A 16,014-nucleotide genomic window follows, 5' to 3' on the forward strand; every position below is an offset into this window, starting at 1 on the left:
TTTAGCAAAGACAGAGTTTCACCATGTTGGCCAGGCTGGTTTCAAACTCCTGACCTCAAGTGATCCCCCTGCCTCAGCCTCCCAAAGTGCTGCCTGCCCAACTTTCTATCCTCAGTTCACATCATGCTCACCCTCACTCACTGCAGTGGAGTCTCATTGCCTATCCTTATCCTTGCCTTCTTTAAATGGGCCAGGTTCATGTGCAGATATGCTGTTTGTCTGCCTGTATGACCATGATTTTCATCACACTTTCTCTAAAGGCCCCTGTCCTCACACCACCACCATCTTTCTAGTTTCTGTTTAATTATCATTTCCTCAATGAACATATCTCCTCTCCAGGTCAGAATCTCCTCTGGAATGCTATCAAAGTACCTAATTATTTCAAGGGTAGCACTTACCACAATTGTCATAACACGACCCTTCAGAATTTTTTTTCTTTGAAGCCCACAGCACCCACCATCTTCTACAGCCTAGAGGGCAGAAACCTGATCAGTTTAGTTCATCCCTGAATCCTCAATAGCTAACATAGGGCTGGGCACATAGCAGATGCAAATGTGTTAAAGAAATTACTAAATCGATTTACATTGCTCTTTTCAAACTCCCTCACAGTTTTCAAAGAAGACCAATAATTTTATTGTGTGTATAGATATTCTCTTAATAAGAACAAATAAAACGTTTTGCTTCTAATGTCTAAATTGTTGATTACCTATTAGACTGAGAAAAGGACCTCTCCCTCAGCTGCAACACAACAGAATTTTGGAATGAAGAAAATGGTGTTTATTTTGAAATTTTTTCTTCCTTATGGAGTACAAAAATCCTGTAGACCTGCTTCTTAGGTGATTCACAGTCAGTTCAGACTTATTAAATTGTTGATATTGTTTTCTTATCTCTTTTTAGAAACTTGATTTTTTACTTAAATTCTTTTGTAATTATTTATTTGCTGAACATTTATTAGATACCTATTATACATTCAGCTGTATGTTGTGAATGGAAAATAATATTTACTGAGATGCTAATAGTTAAGTAGTTTGAACCAATATATAAATACATTTATAGACATACTATAAGACAGTTAAGAGATCTAAGATAATCATATGTATAGTGCTGCAGGCACATAACAGAGAATTCATTAAATTTACCTATGAAGATTAGGGAACACCATGAAGAGAAGCACATTGGGGCCATTCTTGAGGAAGTTCAACAGACAGACTGACTCCTCCAGTCATTCAGGAGGAAAGGCAGTGGCATGAGCAGAGGCAAGAAGCCTGTTCTTCACATTTGACCACCGCCCTGTGCCATTCAGGCTCACTAACAAACAGACCTAGCTCTCTTATAAAACATACATCTCTCTGGTGAGCAAGGCTCTACTGAAATGTAATGTTACTTTCATTTGGTTCTCAAACTAGCTGCTCTGCAGGGAATTCAGACTTAGCAGATCTCACTTTCTTTCTGGACAGCTAACAATATGTGCAACTTCCCAGCAGTCAAGAAATATGGGCAATCTCCTCCTGTAGAGATGTACTTTAATGATTCATCAGTGACTATACTATAACTCATTCATAAAATCCCAAAGCATCAAAAGCTCCATCTTCATTATTACCAGATGTCTTACAGGTGCCTAAGTCAACACTTCCAAATGACTCCCTGAAAGTTTGCAAGACCAAGTGTACCTTCAAGGACATCCAGGAATACAAATGCTGCAAGGAATCTGCTGAAAGCTGGTTAGCAATTCTGTAAAAAATGCCTCTTAATGCTAAGGATCCTGTGTTTCTCACATTCTGCCAAGTCCATTCTGGAGATAAACATGCTTCCAAATGACTTAGTTTGAAAAGGAAGGAATAAATAAATTTATTCCAAAGATTATAGAAATTGCAAGAACATCAAGGTTTCTCACTCTCAATAGACAGGCAGGTATATAGAGATAGATTAAGATAGATAGATATAAATAGATGACAGATAGATAGATAGATAGATAGATAGATAGATGATAGACAGATGATAGATAGATAAATAGATAGATAGATAGACAGATAGATAGATAGATAGATAGATAGATAGATAGATAGATAGGTAGATATCCTTCCAAAAGCTATTTTTTAAAATGACTGAACAAAATGCAGAAGAACTTGCTTCGGGCATCAAAGAGAATAATTTTTAAACATATTCCTTATAAAATCAGGATGTCATGGCCTGCCAGAATTGAATCCATGAAACCTTTGAAAGCATCGAGTATGATGGTCTCAGGGAAGTTTGCTTCCATTCTTCAACCTATCACAGGGTACCAGCTGAGAAGTGGGTAAGGCCATCTGTGTCCCAGCTGCATAGACATCCTGACATCCCTGCCACTGACTTTTCAGTTGAATTTATTCCAAATGTCCCTGAAAATAGTTATTCTCTTTTAAACCATTTAAAAATCTATATTTAAAACTGCTACAGATATGCTTTTGTCAAAAATGCTGCTGAAAAAGTGAAGAAAAAAAAGGAAACTCTTTTGAGCCTGCAAGTTTTCTGCAGCCTGGTGTCCTAAGTGATGTAGCACATTCCTACATTCCCAAATGCCAATTCCTTCCCTTCTGAAGTCATCACTGCTCCACATTTTTAACTGTGGTATGTTCTACCTTTAAAGTATCGCATTCGCACATAGTTTATTTTTTCGTCAGCTGTAATCAGTTTTTGAATTCTGTTGTGTTTTATTTTTTTTATCCAAGTATGGTTCTCATGGTGTAGTAAATGACATTAGGCTTTTGTAAATTCTTGCAGAATATAACAGATCATTGGTTTTATAACACAGTCGCTGCTTTTGCATTCTGATGAGATTATTAGTAGCAGCCTAGAATACAACAGCCCTGCATACTGTTAGTTAAAAAAAAATAAAAGTTTACTAAATGGTCTCTTGTCAACTGTATCTGAAAATCATTATAGTTTCGCTGTTTCCTCTACATGAAGGGGCTCTTCAGCAAGCTGGTGGGTTATGTCAACATGAGGTTACAAAATTATTATCCCAGCTCTGTTTGTTTCAGAGGGGCTTACACTGTGCATTAGCATTCCTACTGTAAACCTCAGGGGCTTAAGGTATTTGTACATCCGGTATAGAACAATTCCAGTGTTCAAACAGAGGATGCTCAAAGCCAGTCGACCTAGTGGTAGCTTTCACTGGGAGCAGATTCTGAGGATGGGGGAAAATGCACTGGGGCTTTTCTGATTTGCCATCTCTCCATAGCATAGATTAGCCCTTTGGGGTGTTCTAGAGCCTCCTGTAGGGAGATTTAAAATCTACTCTATTAATAAAATTAAGTGTTTCTCCCTCTTGGACCCACAGTCTACAATGCAAATTAGCTACGTGTGATATTTACGCGTGGGGCAAATAGTCCTCTACGGTCTACAGCACGGCAGCAAGCAAGGAGAAGGAGAAGTGCAGAGCGTGCACGTGGAAGTGCCTGGCACAGACCAGGAAGCAGAACATTCTGTTCTCTTTTTTTTGAGGGCTAAAACGATGACATTTGAAAATTGCCAACTGCACGTGCACCTCACCTTTCTCTCCATACCACTTCTCACATGCACCACTTCTTATCTGCATTAAGATCATGACATTCTGAGCTCCAAATTGATACAATGCCAAATAAAAAGCTATCCTGTGAGCCATAATAGTTCTCCAGAAGTCGCGGCATTCAACATAGTCAATAATATAAATTTTTAAATGTGTAAATGCATATTAAAATGAGAGATCTGATTTGCTTCAATGGTTCTGGCCTATTAGACACATAAAATGGTGTTTTAAAAGCCTGCTTGCATCTAGTTTGCATTTTACCTGAAAATGGGAGTACAGAGCATGATGAATTTCTAAAACTTTCAATATCCTGTTTTGAAATTTCCCCCACGTGACAGTTCCAAGATGGAATCAATTTATCTGCCTGTTTTTTTTTTTTCTTATTCCCCAGTTTCTCAGTTGTTTTATTGACAATACTTTACGTAGTGTTTAAAATTAACATTATTCTCTTGGAATTGTAAACAGCTTCTTCAGATTATTTCAAGACAGCCATTTTTAACTAAAAACATTTCCTGACATACCATGTCAAGTTTATTCATGGATCATCCTTAAGAAACACAATGCAAGATCATCTTTGAAATGTTTACTCAGAAATGACTATAAGTTGTTTTGGTAAACAAGTTAATGCAAATGGGAAGCTGAAATAATCAAATTTTTAAAAATTTTCACGGATCAGTGTTTCAGAACAAGCTCTAACCTCTGCCCCCAGCTGAGATGCAGACACTGCATTAAGGACTAGGAATGAGAGACCACTGCAAGAACCTAAAGTTGGCTGCATTCTAATGAGCAAGCCCAAAATCAATTACAATATCATATATTAAATGCTGCATGGTATAAATTCATGGAGCATATTTTTCTTAGAAATTGGTAGCATCGAGAATCTCCTTGTAGATTTTTTTACTTCCCTGGCAGAGGCTAAGTCCTCTTATTCCGTGATTAGCTTCCCTTGCAAATCAAAAGGGATAATGGAGTTCAGATTCTAAATGTTAATAGATATGAATTTAAATCCCACCTTCCACATCTGCTATATAATCTAAGCCACAATAATTATTGTCTCTTAACTTCATGTTTTTCTACTATGAAAATAGAGTAAAAATCATACCTACTTCATAGATGTGTTATGAGTTTAAAGCTATCTCGAGAGTGCATGGAAATAGGTTAATGCAGTGTCTGGCACATGGCAAGTGCTTATGAAATGCTAGCTGGCATTACTATTATCACTATTCATTGAGTCCTTGTGCTTGGTGACTTTACCGGCCTGCCTCCAAAAGTCAGGGTTTTTTTTGTTTTGTTTTGTTTTTGAGATGGAGTCTAGCTCTGTCGCCCAGACTGGAGTGCGGTGGTACAATCTCGGCCCACTGCAAACTCCACATCCTAGGTTCAAGGGATTCTTCTGCCTCAACCTCCCTGTAGGTGAGATTACAGGTGCCCACCATCATGCCTGGCTACTTTTTGTATTTTTAGTAGAGACAGGATTTTACTGTGTTAGTTAGGCTGGCCTCAAACTCCTGACCTCGTGATCTGCTTGCCTTGGCCTCCCAAAGTGCTGGGATTACAAGCATGAGCCACTGCTCCCAGCCAACATCAGGTTTTGACCAAAGCAGCAAGTTTCTTTTCACTAAGAAATGTGCTTTCTTCTCCCTATTTAAGCACTGTGCAAATTCTCATCCATGGAGCTTCATCCCACTACCTATTAGGAGCTGGTAAATGTGTCCCTTAAGTTCTATCTTTAATTTGTAAAATTAAATTGCAAATTATGGGGATGGTGAATTTGATCCTAGGAATTCACGTTTGTTTATATGTGGAAGTGGAAGTTTGTTCCATTTATTGAATGTGATGTGACCTCAGCCATGTTATACGATGCTTTGAAGATCCGTCCTCTGTTTTACCCTGGAGCTGTGGTTCTCTTATTTTTTCTATGTGAATGAGTACATTGTGCTGTTTTCCTAGGCGCCAATCAGTACATACTTGACTGGTCTCCAGCAAACTGCCAAGGTTATAAGGCCAAAGCCTCTGACCTCTGCATGACTCAGGCTTCAGGGATCAGTCCTGTGTTGGCAGCCCCTCCACTGACCTGTCTTTTTGCAGTGCTAATTCTAAGCTTTCCCATCTCTTCTCCTACTCCTATGTAGAATATGCTTCCTTCCTTTAACTTCACCATTACACACACACATGCACACACCCCACATGTACACACTCAACTCCCCTCATCAAAACTCATTGGAGACATTTGTTCAATAAATATGTTTCAAGTATCTTCTGTGTACCAGGCACTGTGCTAAGAATGAGGAATATAAATTAAACAAGAAAGACCTTGGCCTTGAATATACTAGACAGTAGGAAATAGACACCAGGCACATATGTGAATAGGTAACTAAAACATTTTCAGACTATGATTAGCACTTTCAGGGAAATAAATGGGGTACCATGCCAGAAAGTAACAGGAGAATTTACTTCAGCTAGAGTAAACTCAGAAGTCTTCTCTGAGCAACAGATATTCAAGAAAATACCTGGGCCGGGCATGGTGGCTCACCCCTAAAATCCCAGCACTTTGGGAGGCCAAGCCGAGTGGATCACCTGAGGTCAGGAGTTTGAGACCAGCCTGGCCAAATGATGAAACCCCATCTCTATTAAAAATACAAAAATCAGGCTGGGCACGGTGGCTCAAACCTGTAATTCCAGCACTTTGGGAGGCTGAGGTGGGTGGATCACAAGGTCAAGAGATCGAGACCATCCTGGCCAATATGGTAAAACCCCGTCTCTACTAAAAATACAAAAATTAGCTGGGCAAGGTGGTATGCACCTGTAGTCCCAGCTACTCAGGAGGCTGAGGCAGGAGAATTGCTTGAACCCAGGAGGTGGAGATTGTAGTGAGCCAAGATTGTGCCACTGCACTCCAGCCTGGCGCCTGGTGACAGAGTGAGACTCTGTCTCAAGAAAAAAAAAATACAAAAATCAGCCATGCACCGTGGCGCATGCCTGTAGTCCCAGCTACTCAGGAGGCTAAGTAGAGAATTGCTTGAACCCAGGAGGCAGAGGTTGTAGTGAGCCAAGAACATGCCACTGCATTTCAGCCTTGGTGAGAGCGAGACCCTGTCTCAAAAAAAAAAAAAAAAAAAAAAAAAGAAGAAAAAAAAAAAGAGAAAATACCTAAAGAATGGGGAGAAATCAAGCAAGTGAAAGTTACAGGGAAAGATTTTTCAGGCAGGAGCAAATGCAAAATTCTCAAAGTACAACAGAACTGAAAAACATCAAGAACCCAAAATACCCAGTGAGGCAGGAGCTTAGCCAGGCCGTGCCTGTGTGAGGAGAAGGAGGGACTAGAAAGCAGCCAGGACATGCAGAGCTTTGCAGGACTGGGGAGGCGTGGCGGGAGAGGTTTGGGTTGTGTTCTAAACAGGACTGAAAACCCATGCCAGGTTTTCAGCTACTGGAAGACCTCCTCCAATGTATGGTATAAAGAACTTTAACAGTTGGGTAGAGAAGGGAATCTACAAAAACCAGACTCAGAGAAGGAAGGTCAGTTGGGAAGTTACAGAAGCTTTCCAGGCACAGGGGTGTGAAGGGAGGGTGAGGCAGGAATTGGCAAAGACTGAATTGAAAAGAACTCAGTGACAGATTCCAGGAGGAGGGGGGTGAAAAGAATGAAAGAAATGAAGGAATTCTTGGTGACTGCAGGTTTCTGAACTGAGTAGATGTATCATTTATTAGATAGGAGAGAAACAGGTGTTAAGAATTCTGGAAGTGGATGTGTAAAGTTTGAAATGCCCATGAGCCACCCAAGTGGAGATGTGAAGAAGGCACTACCCGACACGGTTCTGTGCGTTCTACTTATCTACTATCCAGAGTGTCAATATTTATCACATTGGAAAACTCTTTAACTGTCACCATTTGCCAGGTGACAATTTGATCCTTCTGGTGCATTGCATCTCTTTGGTGTATTGGCTAAATATGACTGCTACATGTCAGGACTGCATCTCACTATCAATATCAACACACAAAATTCACTAGCAAATGCTCAGCACAGAGCTCAGGAAATGAAGGTTTATCTGGAAGACTTCTGCGAAGGCCTGAGGAGGGATGGCAGTGTCAAATCTAGAGGTCAACAATGAGGTCTCGTAATCTACAATCTGAAACATTCAGAATGTACCTGCAAGAACACAGCCCCCTGAGAGATGTGGCATAGTAAATACCTACTGTATACATTGATAAACACACTAACATGGTCTCCTCAGGGTCTAAAAATGTCACACAAAAGACATTTTTCCTAAAATACAGATCAACTGGTTGCTGCATGGGGGAAAAGCATTTGAGGGGAGGGAAGAGTAGGAAGGAAAATTTCGCAATCACAAACTTGTTTCATATAAGAGAAGAACATGCAAATCATGTTTATCAAATAAAACTGTATAAGATGTTGCGGAACCATTCCTGTCAAATGAATATAAGATGCTAATTCATGATGTATGTAGTCCCAGAGATGCTTGGCATGCAAAGAGTGAGTGAAGTACGACAAAGCATTTGTGTGGGCCATCTGGAAGGGCATACCACACTCCTGCATATGATGAGAAAGTGCAATTAAACAGAAACATTGGAAACCAAAGCCTAAATATGCATGGCTCTGGGTGTCTACACCCTTTACGCAGGTCAAGATCCTTGTGAGAAACCCCTCTGTGCACCTAGAGACTATGGTGACCGAATGCAGTGGAACCCGGCTTGGCAAAGCTATTGCCAGCCCCTTAACGAAGCTATTGCCAGTCCCTTTGCAATATGGACATCTCTACAGCTTTAGCAAGCATACAGATTGTGTTCCCCTGTACTTCATATGTGAAACTTCAAGTTTTACATTCACTCATGCATGCATGCGTGTGCATGCATGTGCGCGAATATTTCCCAAAAGCACGAATATTTCCCACAAAATAGAAATATTTGTTTCTGCTCTGTGTCTGCATGAGAAAACTTTTTAAATGTTCACCAAAAGAATAAAAATTATGAAATACATTTTTACTCATTTCAGCTTACAAACTGGATTTTCAAAACTTAAAATTGTTGAGGTTAATAAATCTTTCAGATAAAAGTGTTTCTAAATTTTATCTAAATAAATATCTTGCTCTGTAAGGAGAACTAGCCCATTTTTTAAACAGTGTTTGATAGTAAAGAACTTGCCTAATGCTTAAAAATGGGCCATACAATTTGGTGATCCACTTTAAAATGAATGATTTCGTTTCCAGTGAGGAAGCCACTGGCAGCCTGAATTGTTGAAAGAAGCATGAGGAGAGAGAGTAACTCAAGAACACAGAGACCCCCGAAATTGGGTCCTGCGGACACTCAGTCCTGTATTCTGCCAATTAAGGGTCATGTTTTTCCGAATTCTTGTCATTTATGTCCTTGTTTGAAGAAAAGTTTCAATATTTCTTTAGCCCACAGCTGGTTAAAAGACAAATGAACCCACGGCACAAATACAAACACCTGGGAAATTGCATTTTCGAGATCAATCTACCTCTTCTTAAATACACTTTGTTTGTTTGCCTATCTGAGTGTAAACCCCAAGGCAAGAACTGTGTCTTTTTAATGTCTTTCACAGCACCAAACCTACTGTAAAAGCTGAGGCAATGATAAACAATAATATCATTGTTTATAATGTTTATAAACATTATAAACATGTTTATAAACAATGTTTATAATCATAATATAATAATACCATTCAAAGAGAATGCTGACTCAAATACTGTGATTTTAACCCTGCTGGTTTACATACTTGAAGATGGGAAAAGATATGGCACTAGAAAAATGTGTAAATATATAACCCAAATCTGCTTCTAAAATATTCCAAAATCTGAGTCATTCTAATCTCTGTATGGGTTGCCTGTTTTGAAAACTGCAATGGTAAACGTAATATTTACCAACACACACACACGCACACACACACACACACACACGCACACACACAACCCTGTACTAGAACAAAAATGTAATCAACAAACATTTTCTGAGCACCAAAAATATTCATTAAAGAAATAAAAGAAAATAGGATACATTTTCTACTCTCTCAGACCTCGCAATGTATAGGCAGATCATGAAAGAGTTCAGAGAGGGGAAAATAGGAGATTTTTAAAATGTTTTTGGGAAAACCATGCCCTGTAGATCATAATAAAATGTACTCATTTGAAATCGATGGTCTATTCCTAAGAACATACCTGCATGGGTCAGCTCTTTGGAGGGAAAATGCAAGACTGATTATCTGCACTCAGGGAACAGGGCCTGACTAGACAGTGCACTCAGAGCACCTTTCTGAGTTTCAGAAGACAAGTCATTAGTGAAAATATAAGCCGAGGTCTAGCCCAAAATACTTACCTTTCACCTCTCTATTTATCTGAGTCCTTTATTTTGTTAACTAGTTGCCATTTCCCCAAAGCAGAAACCTAAAAGAATGAAACAGGAGGATGGATATATGTTGATGAGACCAATAGTGAAGAAATCTGGCAGCCTCAATGGCAAGAGCATAGCACATTTTTGAGAAAGATGCTATGAAGAAGGAAGGAGACGCTTTAAGAATGGAATTTAGGAAGAGGTAGGGAGATGAAGGGAATACTTGTCTACTCATACAAATTATCCAGTTCTCAACCTGAATGTTACTTTGAGGAGGATTAGGCACAACTCAATATCCTGAAACTAAATTAATCTAGATTTTTTTTTTTTTTTTTTTGAGGCGGAGTTTCACTCATGTTACCCAGGCTGGAGTGCAATGGCGCGAACTCGGCTCACCACAACCTCCGCCTCCTGGGTTCAGGCAATTCTCCTGCCTCAGCCTCCTGAGTAGCTGGGATTACAGGCACACACCACCATGCCCAGCTAATTTTTTGTATTTTTAGTAGAGACGGGGTTTCACCATGTTGACCAGGATGGTCTTGATCTCTTGACCTCGTGATCCACCCGCCTCGGCCTCCCAAAGTGCTGGGATTACAGGCTTGAGCCACCGCGCCCGGCTAATCTAGATTTTATATAATGAATTTCAATTTACCCTTGTGGCTTTCCTAACTGGAATTGTGACTGTAATTACTCCTGGTGATTTTTGTGACTTAAAAGATTTAAGAAAATTTGAAGTTGAGGGACCTTAAGAAGCCAAAAGGTAGCATGTGTCACTGGAGACATTTTTATATTTTCAATGTTATAGACTGAATTTTGCCTCCCTCCTTTCATATATTAAAGTAGTAATTCTTACTGTGATAGCATTTGAAGATATAACCTGTAGGAAAGTAATTAAGATTAAATGATGTCATAAGGAGAGGATTTTAAATCCATATGACTAGTGTCCTTACAAAAAGAGGAAGATGCTGGGGGCAGTGCCTCACACCTGTAATCCCAGTACTTTGGGAGGCTGAGGCAGGCAGATCATGAGGTCAAGAGATCAAGGCCATTCTGGCCAACATGATGAAACCCCGTCTCTGCTAAAAATATTAAAAAATTAGCTGGGTATGGTGGTGCGTGCCTGTAGTCCCAGATACTTGGGAGGCTGAGGCAGGAGAATCACTTGAACCTGGGAGGCAGAGGTTGCAGTGAGCTGAGATTGCACCACTGCACTCCAGCCTGGTGACAGAGTGAGACTCCATCTCAAACAAAAAAAAGAAAAGAAAAAAAGAAAGAGACCCGAGCCCCCAGGAGTGTGCACACAGAGAAAAGGCCATGTGATGACATGGAGAAAAGGTGGCAGTCTGCAAGCCAAGGAAAAGAGTTCTCACTAGAGACCAGTCCTGCCAACACCTTGATCTTAGAATTCTAACCTACGAAACTGCAAGAAATAAATTACTGTTGTTTAATTCACCCAGTTTGGTATTTTTTTTTGGGGGGGGAAACCCTAGCAGACAATATGCTGAACTCACTTAAGTGATTACTCAGTAGGAAAATTGTTCTCCATAAAGGAAGAAATAGCATAAATATGCCACTAAGAGAAAGAGGGGCAACCACAGATAGAGGAACTTAGAGTCGAGAGTAGTGATTTTCAGTTGGGTGAAGGGATGGCCAGGTACAAGGTGACTTCTGCAAAATCTACCTCTTACTTCCCTTCTCTCAGAAACCCACACCAGATGCTGATTCATTCTGAGACCAGCATGAATAATTGAAAACGTTCCCAGTTAATTCTAATATATGAGCACCCTTCCACTCTCACCCCTCCATACTCTGGCTTAGACGTTCATCACCAAACTGCTGGATGCCTATTAGAAAACTGAAGTATGTCAGTGGTGACTATTCCAGCTAATGGCTGATTATCCAAAGGCCAATCATTAACCCCAGGTATATGAAAATGGTTGTCTTTACTCTCTTTTCCATCCACAATATCAAAGCAGAATCAGAAGCAACAGTAAAACACCAGAAATATGAGATGCTATCCCTCAGGAAGAAATTATCTACATGTCCAGAATAGAGCATCTTACATAATACATGAAACCTCACCTATCTTGGGATATGAGAATACAAATGTGTAACTGATCCACAAAAGAAAAAGTCTCCTATTGTCATTTCTTTGTTAAATTAGGTCCCACATTTCTATTACTTACATGGCAGATAAGTAAGTTTTCACCCATAACTGAGTTCTCCTCTACTTCCTGAGCTTTCAATTAGGCTACAATTTCTAGTCTTTATTCCAGTTAGGTGTAGCAGTATAACTAAATTCTCACCAAAAGGATGAGTAGAAGTGACATGCACTCCTTCCAGACCCACCTGAAAACCTCATTTATTTTCCTGACCATAAGATAGAGCAAGAAGACCCTGAGGACCTGAACAACAATGAGTCTCAAGATGAAAGTTGCGTGGTCCTTGGATGACTACATAGTGGAGCAACCTACTAATCCCCCAGATCCAATAAATTAACAGAGTTGAAAAATAACCTTTCATTATTTCAATCCATTTATAATACTTTTATTTATTAGAACAGTAGACCAACTCTAATAACATATTTAAATTAGAAATAGCAAAGAGTTTTCTTTTTTGCCAATAAGTTCTAGGAGTTTTCACTTTAGGAAATGATCATCTGAAGCTGAACAATTCATATTCACCCTGATCTCGCTAAGAAGCTCTGAGTCAATTCCCATACAAGGCTAAAGGGTAACTAAGCTGATGGACTTAGTTTTCTGATGAAATGCAAAGTAGGGGTCATGGTGACCTTTCACAGTTGAGCAATGTCTTTCTTCAAAGAGGTACACATCTTGGATTTATTCCATAAGTGTTGATTTCCTTTATGAGCCTTGCCAGATGGGGTCTTCTTATAATTCCACTTTCCTTGAAATGAGAGAACCAGGGCTGAGCTCTATGAGCACCTATTAGATATTCCTTGATGGCGATGTAATCATACAAGTTTGAGTCTGATAAGTCTAGGCTATGCACTATGAAAATAGAGCTTACCTATGGCCTGGACATGTTTCCTGGCCAGCAGCAAGTCACTGGGTTTCTGGCCATTCTCTTGGTCTTTACTGATACATAAGAGTTGTACACATTTTGGGGGTATATGTGATATTTTGATATATGCATACAATGTATAAAGATAAAATCAGGATAATTGAAATATCCCTCATCTCAAACATTTATCTTTTTATTATGTTGGGAATATTCCAACTCTGGTCATTCTCTTGAGGAAGTTCTGCAAAGCGTGTATTTGATTAACCTCTCAATCGCAACCTCCTGTATCTCAATCTATATAAGTATGGAAGGAAGAACTGAGTATTCCCCATTCCTTTTCTCTGCCTCCATCTCGGTTTGTCACATGCTCATTGGAATATTGATGTCTGAGAGCAATGAGGGGGTGGATAGATCACTAGTGTGTTTGTGTGTGTGCGTGTGTGTATGTGTGTGTGTTACCTGCAGGGGTAGCCAGGTCGCAAGCAGTTCTGGAAGAGGTAAAAAGCAGGGCAGGGAAGTAACAAATGGACATATGAATACTCTACCCAATATCTGGCCTTTTGCAAACAAATGACTGGTTTAACCCTATACAATAGTATCACCAATATTACTAATTGGGATGAGCCATGCTGTTTGATAAACTTTTATTATGTTTTATTATAAACAAGAACGCTTGAATTTTTCGCTATTAATAACAAATGACATGTGTTAGAACTTAATGAAGCACAAAGCACTTTGCATAAACATTACCTCAAAGCAGAATTTTTTTTTTGTGCCCTGTACTCCATCCACTTGGCCCACGTCTGATTTCAGAGCAACTACGGTAGGACTTCCATGCATGTACCCTGCTGCCATTCTTTCTCAAGCCCAAGGAGCCACTTCTCTCCACTTTTCTGCCTCTGGACTTTCTCTAAAGCCACACAACACAGTCACAGTCAGAAAGCATGGGAGCAGGATGGGGGACAATACCCCTGGTGTGGTGGAGAACTCTCAGCTAATGAGACAAAGGCATTAGCAGGTGAATGTCTGGACTTTCCATGTTCTGGACAGACAATTCCAAGATTCACTTTCTATATATTTAGAGGGTCCTCGGTAGAATTAAGACCTAGTTGCCCACAGCAAAACCAACTGATACTCCAAATGTATTGTCCCTCCTTCTTCCTTGTCTCCTGTTCCTTTCTCTATCAAGATGGTTTCTAGGGATCACATCTCAATAAGGAAACTCAATCCAAGTCCTAGATTTGGGCTTTGCTTTATGATAATCTCACAAAGGTATTTCAGTTAGTCTTCACTCTAGAATAGAAACCCATATGCATCATGACATGTACATTTTGAACATTTACAGCTAACTAAAAAAAGGCACAACGTGAATTGGGCAGCTCATGCTCCATCTGCTGGAGAGTTAGAAGTAGCTAATTATGTGACTAAATGTCATGACTTAGCCATATTACCTTTCAAGGACCAAAATTGCAGCCAAACTCAGATATATATCATTTGCCTTTATGAAGAGACTTGGAGTTGTAGAAAAGCTATAAACTCATCATGCATCTCGCTTGCAGAATGCACTTTGGGACTGTCACTAATTTTGACAAACCATATTTGAATCTTTAATATGTTATTGAATTAATGTAACTTCAACAGAAAACTAGCAGACTCTTCTATCAGGCCTGCCTTACATCATTATCACCTTTCTAAAATTTCTCTAAAATAAGAATTTTAAAAGATTCTAAGCAGTTAAACTCTTAATAAAAAATTCCATATAGCAAAGCTTCTATAATTTTTTTCCTGATCCGCTCACCACATGCAGTTCAAATCAGTTTGGTTTCCTTGGTAGTTTTGCCCTTGAACTGAATAGAAATAACCTGATACAATGTAAGGGAATGGAATATATGGATAGAAAGGAACAATAGATAACAACATGGCCACAGGAGGGAAGACAATAAAAATCAGAAAAGAGAATTTTAAAAGATCAAGCTGGCTTTTGTATGCACCTGAATAACCTGAGTGAAATTTTAGATCACATCACAACCTAAAAATCAATGATGAGAGAATGATGGCTAGAAATCATGTATATTCTGTTTCTGAAGCCAAAGAAATAGAAAGAGTAGAATGGAAATATTTTCACGATGTAATTGTAGTACTATCTAGCATTTATTGACTATTTACCTTGTGTTAAACAATATACACGGCACTTTACAAGCATCATCTTCAGTCCTCACTGCAGCATTGCAAATCATTTGCCACTATCCTTCTTTTAAAGATGAGAAATCTGAGGTTCAGAAATGTTTTTTAATATTCCCAAGGCAACACAGCTAGTTGATAGCTACCCCAGAGTACAAATTCAAATCTCTCTAGCTCCAAAATTCATGATTCTCTTTTATTCTTTGTCACTTTTACCATAAATAATATCGTTACCCTTACTATAAATAACACAAAAACAAACACAAGTTTGTTCTTGTGTTACACCAAAGGAACACCTGTAACTTGTAATTTATAAAGAAAAGGGGTTTAATTTGCTCACAGTTTTACAGGCTGTACTGGAAGCAAGGTGCTGGAATCTACTTCTGGTGAGAGCCTCAAGAAGCTTCCAACCATGGCAGAAGATGAAGAGGGAGCAGGTACATCACATGGTGAGAGTGGGAGCAAGAGTGGGGAGGAGATACCACACTCTTTTTTTTGAGATGGAGTCTCGCTCTGTTGCCTAGGCTAGAGTGCATTGGCACTATCTCAGCTCATTGCAAACTTTGCCTCATGGGTTCAAGTGATTCTTCCACCTCGGCCTCCCAAGTAGATGGAACTACAAGTACACGCCACCACAGCTGGCTACGTTTTGTATTTTTAGTAGAGATGAGGTTTCACCAGGAGCTGGTCTTGAATTCATGACTCTCAAGTGATCTGCTCACCTTGGTCTCCCAAAGTGCTGAGATTACAGGTGTGAACTGAAACACCCGGCCAAGATGCCACATTCTTTTAAACAACCAGATCTCACATGAAATAAGTGAAAATTCACTCATTACCAAGGAGGTCACCAAGCCATTCCTGAGGGATTTGCTCCCATGACCCAAACACCTCCCACT

This window comes from Sapajus apella, unplaced genomic scaffold, assembly GCF_009761245.1.
Source record: "Sapajus apella isolate SASKATOON/1434 unplaced genomic scaffold, GSC_monkey_1.0 scaffold57, whole genome shotgun sequence".
Lineage (NCBI taxonomy): Eukaryota > Metazoa > Chordata > Mammalia > Primates > Cebidae > Sapajus > Sapajus apella.